Below are 11,448 nucleotides of genomic sequence, written 5' to 3'. Positions count from 1 at the left end.
CTCCCCTTCTCTCTACTATTCCTCAGGTTACAGAAAGTTCCTATTTTCACCGATGACCTTACGTTGTGAAGATGTGTTACTGTTTGAAGGAGTCAAATAAATATTTACATTACTCTACCTTCAACATTTTTAATCAAATGGTAGAGACTTGCAAAGAAATCATACCTCATGTGGGTGCCAAGAAGGCTAAATTAAGCATTGGCAAGACTGCAGGCTTGTAGGTAAGCCTGCTGAATGAAAAAACTCAGGCAATCCTGAAATTGCCTCGCCAGGAAGCCATTTCATCCCAGGATATGAATATATATTAAAAATTACCAAATGTATGAAGAAGATCAACAACATTAAAGAAAGTCTGCAATTTCCATCAATAAAATAAATTAGCATCTGAGGAAATAGAGCTAATAGAATAATTTTTAAAATAAACAAAGCAGCCTCATTGCCTCAAAAAAAAACCCTTAAAAATATTTATATTTATTATTCTTGAGGAGATAAAGAAGTCTGACATAAAATAGACAAACACAGTAGGAAAAGAATCTAATTATAATCTCGAAAACAACAAACGTTATTGTTGAAATATACTCAATAGAAAAACTAAGTATAAAAACCCAGCTGACGAAACTGTAAAGTAGCAGGTTGGGTGGACCATATCACTGAGAATGCAGAAGGAAGAGTATGAAGTGTTGACAAATATAAAAAAAAATCAAGAGAATGGGTGATCAAAGAAACTCAAACATTCCTCTATTAGGAGTGCTAGAAGGGCATAATAAAGAAAATAGAGAAGAGGAAACATCTGAAGAACTTATAAAGTACATGTAATATCATCACTGGGCTTAAACCACAGGGGTTTTGGGGCCAGTGTGGAGAACACCATACTATTTATTGAGGCCTCAGAAGCTTATTTGGGAGGAGAGAAAAAAGAAAAATAGTGAAAGAAGCAAAAATGCATATAATGTTTGGTCGTAATTGCTGCTGTAAAAACTACTGTTATGTGCAAACTGAAACATGTTGAAATAATAACTTCTGTTCATTGTAGGGACCTCCATGTAGAAACTGAGTAAAACAGTAGGTAGAATAGAATGAAAAATCATTAGCTTTCTCCTATACAATGTTGGTGACCAAGAAAAGAGATAGCTCCTATGGTTTTGCTACTTTGAAAACATGCAGGGTTTTTTGTTTGTTTGTTTGTTTGTTTGTTTTATGATTGACTATAATGGTAGAGTAAGGAAGGGAAGGAGCTACTAGCAAAGATCTTGGGTAATCCTTAATAAACTTGAAATACTACCTTATTAGCATCTATAAACAACAGATATACCCAAATAATAAAAATAGTTAAAATGACATTTAAACTAAAACTGGAATTTTAATATTATATAGTGGTATGTCTAAGTCATTTGGGTTCAGGTGATATGGAAGACTAGATGTCCTTAATCTTTTATCTCATAATTAAAATGTTTTCTTTCAAAGAGATTTTCTCTCTATTAGAGGGCAGTTATTCTGAGTCTGTGCCAGGTATCAGTTTAGTTTGTCTTAGCTATAATCCATGCTTTTGTTATCTGTTCTGCATTAATGGGCCATACTCAGCTTTTTTCTTTGCAGTGAGCTGATGTTAAGCTTATGACTAGAGGACACTGCAGGAGGAATTGGCTTCTGATGTTGTGTTTTGTTTTTTCCCTCTTTTTTGCTCTTGTTATATCATGGTATGAAACCGATGTGAAAAATCATGCTAAACCTTTAATAACCCTGTGGCAACAAGCAGAAACACATGCAAACTATCATGGAGTTGGAATATTATTTATCCATAAAAATGAATGGAGTACTAATACATGCTACAATGTGGATAACCCCTGAAAACATTATACTAAGTGAAAGAAGCCACACATAAAAGGGTCATATATTGTATGATTCTATATATATAAAATATCCAGAATAGGTAAAAATATAGATAGATGAGACTGGGTGTAACAGAAGAGATAGACAGTTGATATGGGCTGGGCGTGAGGGTGGGGAAGGGGGAGCAACAGCTTCATGGGTATGTGGTTTTCTCTTGAGATGACAAAAATATTTTCAACTTACATAGGGGTGGCAGCTGTATAACATTGTGATTGTACTAGATATCACTGAATTATTTACTTGAAAAGAGTTAATTTTATTCTATGACAATTTTACCTCAATTACAAAAAACATTTTCTGGAGCGATTTTTCCACACTAAAGGTAAATTGAGTTCACAATAAAAAAAAAAAGAAGCACCATCAGGGAGAGTCAACAGGAGTAACCAACAGAAGGAGTCTAAACAGGAGAGCCCAAGACCACATAAATAACATCTAAAACAGTGTATTACAAAATGATGGAAATCATAAGTAAAGAACGAGACTATGAAAACAAAAACAATTAAAAAAATAACTAAATAAAACTTTTGGAAATAAAAATATATAATAGTTACAAATTTTTAATGAATTTAATAAAGAAGTGATTAAATTAAACTGAAGAAATGATGTACTGGAACTTAAAGCTAAGGATAATTAAGAGGTTAAAAACTATGTAAGACACTAAAACAACTTGGCTGATGAGAAGAGAAGAAGCTAAATTAAATCATCTGCATTTCTGACAGTGTATCTGAGCAAGTATCTGGCAGTTTTTTGAAAGAAAAAAATAATATAGTAGTTTTGCTAATTGACCCCTATGATGCCTTGGAGATGATATTCAGTTATACCTCATCTAATAGATCTATGGAGTTAAAAAGCCTTCAGAATATAATGGATTTCCTGAAAAAAACAAAAAACAAAAAAACGAAAAGGAAGACAGTTCTATGGCCGGAGCTGTGGGGCAGGAAGGCAGGGAATTTTGTGTCAGGAAAATATGGGTGTAAGGTTATTTGGAATTTTCTTGACTTCCTTCTCCCTGAAAAAAAAAAAAAAAAAAACACTTCCAAACTTGCTTTACAGTTTTTTTTTTTCATTATAATACAACAGTAGCTACTCAGGAGTTGCCTATGAGTGAGTGATCAGACAGAAAGTTTCCACTACTCAGGGAGGCCTCCTCCTCTTCCTCCACACCCTCAACTCAACCACTCAAATTCTGTTTGCTGGTTAATTCCTACTTACTTCAAATTCATCTCAGGCTCTACTTTCTCAGGTAAACTCATGCCACCCTCTAGTGTAAGCAGTTTGAGTAGAGAGACCTGTCTTTTGTTTAGCAGGAACCAAAAATAGCAACAAGCAAGTGACTGCTCAATGAATGACTCAAAATACCCTCCTTACAGTGGATTATTCTTTGTTTTTGTTATATCACAGTAAGAAATAGCAAAGAAAGTTACTTTTCTAATTAGTTTAATAGACTATGAACATTTTCAGTCATGTATTTAAGTGCTCATCAGTTCATTTGGATCCTGGATCGTGACCATCGCAGCATGTTTTTCTTTACAGATTGTTTTTTCCTTCAGCCGTTTTTCATCTTTCTTCGAAACCATTAGCATGTTTCTTGGACAGCACTGAGCTCCAGAGATCTCTGGTGGCAAAATGCAAGTAAGCAAATGAGAAGACTGTCAGCATGGTGCACCTTGAACAAAATTCTGAAGAATGTTGCGTACTTTTCTATTGCCCTTCAACACCATTCCTTCAGTGTTCTCTCCCCGGGTTCTAGTAACCTACTCTGAAACTCCAATGCTGCAGTCCTCTGCCTGGCTCACCCTTTTCAACAATATTGTGCATATCAGATTTTTCTCCATTGTTAGCCAGTTCATCCAAATTCACTTGTTTTATGCCCTATTCCCTAAGAGCCTGGCTCTCTGGCGTGAATAAACCAATCAATGGTTTCAAGCTGACCGATTTAACTCCTAAATAAGTTGACATAAAGCAAAGTCTAGAAAAAGAGATCCCTGGTTAAAGATAAACAGCTCTAATTGATGCAGGACAGGGCAAAATTCCGAGTTGGGGGTGGGGGGTGGGGCAGAATGACCAAGCCCTGCACCAAGAGAAGAGGGTCCTTGAGCAGAATATAAAAAGAATTCAACACATATGCCAAAGTTGAAGTCAAAAGGAAGGTTTATTAGAAAAGGGGAACATTCCACAGACAGAGTGTGGTCTCCTCTGAGGCAGAGAGTGAGAGGGACAGGGAGAAGTACCCAGAGTGTTCAGGGTTCCCATTTCCTTTGATATGGACAAGCAGTGAGGAAGGCAAAGGGTATTTAGCAAGAAAGGGTAAAAATATGTAGCTTGAAAGGCCTGCTTGCAGTTCCCAGCCTTGAATCCATAGATTCCCCATGGTTTTAGCCATAGGGAATGACTCTGTTGGTTCCTGTTTCCCCTTCAGAGGTGTGGGGGAGGGGTTTTTAGGGATCCCAGTAGAAATCTTCCTTTGTTCTGAAGGCCTCCTTCTGGCCTGGCTGCGGGGCTGATCCTGCTGTCTCTGAATGTGACTTGATTTACATTTTAATTCCCTTGCTTCCTCCCTACAATATATGCTTGCCCCGTTACCATTACAATTATCAGATATTATTATGCTTTTTAATACCTCTTCAAAAGAGATATCTGTAATTCCCCTCTTCACTTACTCTTCTCTCTTGAACTCAGTTGGAGATATATATGTATATATATATATATATATGTATATATATATATATATATATATATATATATATATATAATTTTTTTTTCTTCTACCACTTTCCCAAAACTGCTTCTGTCAGGATCAGAAGTGACCACCATTTCATGGAAATCCAGAGCCAGCGTTTCTGCCTCCCTCAAGCAGATGCAGCCACCTTCGCCCCCACTTCTGGGTGGTGATGGGATGTGGGGGGAGAGGATGCGGAGGAGGACTAGGTCCTGGGATCCCCACAGAAAAATGATTCTGGCAGATAAAGGCCTGGCATCTCCAATCGGCTACTGGGAATTCCCCCCACGGGGCGGGGAGGCTCTGGGCTGAGTTCCGAGAAGCGGTCCCTTCTTCCTCTATTGGGGGTCTGAGTTAGAGATCTGAACCAATAGCGTGCAGACACCAGGAGTGGGAGGAGATCCCGCCAGAATGTGGGCACAGCGCCCAACAGGACGCTGGACTGTTTTAGTCCCACAATGACAGGATGTACCTACCCACTCATCCACCCCTACTCACCCCGCCTCACCCTTCTGCATCCGTGCTGCCTCAGCAGTGAGAGAGAGGAAAAGAAAACCCACAGCTGGTGCACCACTTCCTCCAGCTGCGACCAAATATCTTGTTTCTTTTGCTGAGGTTTCTGTAGAACCCTCCACTTTCATCATGGAACAGAAAGAAAACATGAAAAAGACATTGATCTCTCTGCTGGGAATATTATCAAGTCTCTTCTCCTGGCAGTATACCTATAATGTTGATATTCCTATATGCACGATATCAGTTAATTCTCCAAGCTGTGCAGTTGATCTGCAGCCAGTTGTAAAGAATCTTATTATCTTTAAGACAGATACTATAATTGGGATGTTGGAAGTGGAAAAGGTAATTTTAAAGTAAGTTTTGGATTAGAAAGAACGCTGCACTTATAATAGAGAAAAGTGAAAGGAGTAATCAATTTAACACAACTCAAAAGTCCTGAATCTGGGTGAAATAAAAACTGTCTTAGTCCAGAAGGGGTCCCTTTTGTACTTCCTCAGCTCAGAAGAGATATCTTTATATAAAAGCTCCCCATCCTAACTTCCCACTACCCCCTCAGAGGTATTTTTTCTCACATGTACGAGGGTCACCACAGGTTATCAGCAATCTTGTCTCAGCCCCTCAGAGTTCACAGGGATAGATCTCAGAGTTAAATTTTCTCCAGTCATATATGGCAAGACAGTCTCAAACCTCCTGGGGCTTACCTGAGGAAGGCACATTAACAGCCACACCTTGAAACTCAAGAGGAAGGGGTTGATCATGGAATCTCAGACTCTTAGAACTAGGAAGGCTCCTCTGACTTTGCTCAGAAAGTAAGTGGCTTTGTGGAGAGCACCAGCAGATAGGCCCAGGGCTCTTCACCGTGTGGTAACCAGGCTGCCTGGCGGGAATCCTTGACTCTCTGCTTATGACCTCTGTGACCCTGGCAAGCTATTCACCTTAATGGGGCTGATGCTCAGTTGTCATCTACACATCACAACAGTTTTCTTTCATTCTAAAGCTTATCTGAAGGGTTCTCCACCAGTCAGATGTCAGAGTTTGTGTCTTCAATGAAGAAGGACCACCTCAGACCCTCGTAGAAAAAGACAGCACTAGGGACCTCAAACTCCTGGGGACAGAATGGTAATAGATATTAACAAAGAGTCTTGCCCAATATCACAAACCCAGACAATATGAAGGAGAAAGAAAATAAGAGTATTTTTAGCTTTTTCCAAAGAAGTATGAGAACAAAGAAACGATCTGCAAGTGCCCCTTCAAACTTCTAATAAGTAAGTCTTGTCTGACTTATATGAGGGGTGATATAATTCCTAAACTCCTGCCATCAGATCCACCTAAGAAGCCACAAGATCCATTGCCTCCAATGCTAGAGTCTCAGAGTGCTCCACAGGAACTTGGCCACACCCAAAGGACACCAGCTTTTTGTGTCATGAATTCCATGAGTGCTGATGAAACAAACTAGGTCTCTGTAGAGCAGGTGTGGTAAGAACAGATTGCAGCTCCTTAAAGCTCCTCCATATCTTTCAAGAATTCATCTTTGAGATGGACAAAGCAAAAAGCACTATCTCCACCTTCTAAAATACTTCCCACATCAAAGTGTTGAGAATAGTAGCCACATGAATGCTCTGGAGTCAGTAGAAGCTGTTAATGCAAACAAGCACTCAGAATCAAAACTGCTAAAAAGCTATCCATCCCAGATACCTGCCTTGGCCCTGGGATCCCCGGGCATGAAGTGTCCTGCCCTTACACTGACAGGTGAGACTTTTGTCTCTGATTGCCCTGAAATGACTGATTCAGTAGTTGTTAACATCCCTTGCTGATTTTTTTTGATTAACTTGCATATATTACATTGGTGACCTTAACAAAAGAATAAATTAAGCTTATATTTGTATGGTATATTAATAACTAGGTGACCATACATCTGATGTTTACTACCTCAATGCTATTCTGTAATCAGAAATGTTTGTAATCTGTGTTATGCTAAAAGAAGGATCTAGAAAATTAGTAATGTCAAAACGTGTTTAGTTTAACCCTTATTTTCAATGTAAATCATTTAGTATGTAAGACATCTTGCATTTTTTGTATAATTACAAAGTCAGTGTCAAGTTAATGGAATGCTTATAGTGTTTTAATATTTTATTAACGTGACACTAATTTTTTTACCTTAAAACTTAAATTTCATAAAGAGAATTTCAAATAAAGATTTGATATATCAATCATGCCATTATTGTTTCACAAATATTACATAGTCTATGTTCTAGAAGACTTAAAGAACTTCCTATGAAAATGTGGCTACATTGTGACGGTTATTTCACAGTTGATATGTGGAAAGGAATAAGTGGTAGTTTATGTCTATCTGAGAAAATTTGAAGACTATTAGGAGTTCCAGAAATCCTGGTTTTAATTCTAGTAATATGATAAAATAACATCATTAGATAAATTTACAATGGATGTCAGTCACGTGTTATATTAAATATCACAAACTAGTCCTTATGAAGAAGGATAAAAAGAATAAGGAGTTTTATATACAATTTGGAATGCTAGCATCTGAATCTACATAATAATTTAATTTATTATTTTATTAGAACATAGATGTACATTAAAGCTAGAACTGTTAAGATAAACAAAGCTTAGTTTGCTAGCTTATGATTTTAGTGTCTTTGATTATTAATCTATTAGGTTGAAAGGCATGCCATATATTGAATTATTATTTATGTTTCCTGTTTTATTAACAACTTCCTGATGTTCTTTCTCATGAATCTATTCGGGTATTGATTTTTTTTTTTTTCAGTTTGTGTGTGTTATTTAGAAATCTTGTTTGCAGTCTAGAATGAGAATGGTAAAGTGGAAGAACTGACTAAAGAAGGATCTTTTTCTCACTCAGAAAAACTTCCTCTTCAGCCAAGAATAAATCTTTGAGAGGAATATCATGGAGCAGTGATTAAAAAAGAGGAACAATTGCTTGAGCATCTAGATTGGCCAAAATGAATTTTAGCAAGTAATACATAGCTGATGTCACAGCCAGGATCCCTTCGTATCCTATATGAATTCTTTATATAATTGATGTATTAATTATTTGCAAAAGCCACTTAAAATATTTCAATAGTTATTATTTTGTTTTAAAATTTAGTTTATTTCATTCTAAAGTTAAATATATTGAAGTTAAATGGGCTGTTTTTCTCATTATACAATTTTTAATATATTTTCTTTAGCTTATAAAGACACAGTACTGGTAGTCATAGAAAATTTCATTCAGATTCATAAACACATACATATTTTATTCACCTAGAATTTATTTTTGTGTACAGTAAAAAATAATTTTTTAAAATAAAATTGTCACCTATTTGACTCAACCCATTTATTAAGTAATGTGTTTCTTTTCCATTTATTTATTTTGCTATCTTTAAAACATATTTAATACTTTTACATGAAAGCGTATATTTGTATTTGTAGATTACATATTTGTTTCATTTATCTATTTCTTATGTCAAATTCACACTGGAAAAGGTGTTTAAGTTTTGAAACGTTTAAAATCTGATGAGAATACTGAATCTACTTTGTTACCCTTTTCAGAATTATTTTTGAAAAATTTGCTGTCTATTCCCCTTATTTCAACTGTTTTGAACACTTCCTGTTTAATATATTTTCAAATTTGGAAAGTTAATTGGAGTAAACATTTTTCAGAGTAATATATTTCTTCTCTTTCAACATATAACATTATTTTTCTTCTACACAAAGAGATATGTTCATAAAATACATATCTTTCTGTTTCCTCATCTTTGAATGGAGATCAATCCTACTATGAAACAAGATATCATTAAATCTGAAAAGGTTGCCCTCAGTTTTCAGATCTCTTCATTAAAGAGTTGGCAATTTTCAGAATACCTATTTCTATCATAGAAACGGAGAGCAGTTCGATCACACAGTGATCTTATAATTTCTAGTACTCGACAGTTACACCAAATGCTGCTATTCCTCTCCGTAGGTCTATTTGAGGCCAGTAGACCACGAAGTGTGCTTTCAGTTTAGAGGAGGCAAGCCAGGCACAGTGGCCCAATCCTTGTGTTACTGCTGTTGCCAGAACTCTAAGAATGCTGGTGCTCCAAATCAAAAGTAATACAAAGGGACTTTTTGCTGAATTCTGTATTCTGGCTCTAGAGATGAAAGTGTGCTCAAAGGCTACATTTTAGCTCCTTCCCAGTTCTCTTGTTCTCCTACTGGTCTTTAAGGAATTTGATTAATTCTATCCCATCAGTTCCTATGGTTGTAGAAATTTCTTCCATATTCTGACATATTCATTTTGAAATTTAATTTATGGTACCATTCTGGTCTTTCTTCAAATCATATGTATTGCATGATATTTTGACATGACGTTAGGGGGGAAAAATCACCTGACATTGGAAGTCTCTTTCATTTTTATACATGTGCTGCTACTTATTTTAAAGGTATCTACTTGATCTCAGTAAAATATTAAAAACCGAATAGACTTCTGGCATTGCTCCCCTATTTTCAGGTTCTCTTTAAACGCCATTATCATATCCAGTCTTGCTTTGCCTGGATTATGAATGCCTACACCTTTACAGCCACACACACTGAAGAGGGCTCTTGTTTATAATAATTACATTATTTTTTGCCTTAAAATGTATCGAGTTCCAGGCAAATTAGCTCAAACTCCTCTTATTTGACATCTGGAAGAAAACTGTTTTTATTCTAGACCAGCACTATTGAATCAACTATTGGCAATGATGTCAGTGCCTCCCATTGTAGCTTTTAGCCCTGTGTGGCTATTGAGCACTTGAAATGCGGCTAGATTTTTCATTTTATTTAATTATAATTAATTAAAATTTAATTAGTCACATGTGATTAATGACTACTATATCGAATATTCTCTGAAATGTGGTTGGGATTTGGACATTAAAACATTTAAAGAAGAACGTTTGACTATCAATTTTTTTGTCAGGAGAAGAGATTTAAATCAATAAATATTTCAGAACAAGCTCTTGGTCAGGGGTCCCCAACCCACAGGCTGTAGATAAATACCAATCCGTGGCCTGTTAGGAACCAGGCCACATAGCAGGACGTAAGCAGCCAGCGAGCCAAGCTTCATCTGTATTTGCAGCTGCTCCCTAGCGGTAGCATCACCGTCTCAGCTCCACCTCAGATCATCAGGCATTAGATTCTCATAGGAGCACTGGTCCCTGGTGCTAAAAAGGTGGAGGACTGCTGCTCTTGGTTACTTCCTGTGAAAAAGTGGTACATTTATAGACCATAGGCATTAATTAGATTTGCTCGTTTGTTATGCTTACACAAATTAGCACCTGGACAAGGTATTATTACTTAGGGATTGACGTCAAAATATCTGCACTTATGGTCGGTCAGAAGAGATTGTATTGGAGAAGCAGAAAACAGACAGTGAAAGGATGGAGCCTCAGCAAAAAAAATTCTAATTAGGGAAAAGCTATAGTAAGAAGTGTAACTGATGATTACAAGGATGGGCTTTGAAGATGAACAAGTATGAACCTTGGCTTGGTCACTGTTATGTAATATTAGCAAGTTACACGGACTCTATGAGATTCATTTATTTTACTACTAAAGTAATAATAATAATAGCTCTGTAACTTTTAGGGTAACATAGTGTTAGGTTCCCCGAAGGAGGAACACAAAAGTCCAAAAACGGTTAAGCAAAGTTTATTGTAGCAGAGTGACAACTAGGCTGAGCTGAATAGGTGTCAACCCCGAACATGAGGGGACCTGAAACTCATATGGGTCTTGAGGCAAACTTTTTTGGTGGGAATATTGCAGGCAGGTAAATTGGTGAGGAAGGGAGGAAAAGTCCAGTGAAATGGGAGGCGAGCATGTAGCATTGCCAACCCTGACAAAAGATCCCGTTTCACACAAAGGTAAGGGAGGAGTCTAGTTCTCACACTATGGAGGTAGGGATAGGGACCTCCTGGACCTAACACATAGTACAATACCTGGGATAAAATACTCTGTACATGTTAACTTTTTATATAACTGTTTCTTCCTTGCATATCCAAAGCATAAAATCATATAAATTCAGAAAGATGCAAATATTGAAAAAGAGCACCCCTGGTATGTGGGAAAAAAATTCCTTAACTATGAATAAGTAAATAGATCTTCAATATTCCTAAATCCTCAAGAAAGGGAAATAATGTAACTGTTTATTTATAGGTAACCGTGAATATAAATTTGTACCACTGGGAGGCAGCATAATACATTAAATAGGACTTTGATAAGAACAGATTTGCATACAACCCTTGGCTATATTATTCAATATTTCTGTGACTTTGAACAAATCATGTAACATTTTT

The sequence above is a fragment of the Rousettus aegyptiacus genome, unplaced genomic scaffold (assembly GCF_014176215.1).
Source record: "Rousettus aegyptiacus isolate mRouAeg1 unplaced genomic scaffold, mRouAeg1.p scaffold_m13_p_2, whole genome shotgun sequence".
Lineage (NCBI taxonomy): Eukaryota > Metazoa > Chordata > Mammalia > Chiroptera > Pteropodidae > Rousettus > Rousettus aegyptiacus.
The sequence above is the reverse complement of the archived record's forward strand: the minus strand, read 5'-3'. Positions refer to the sequence as shown.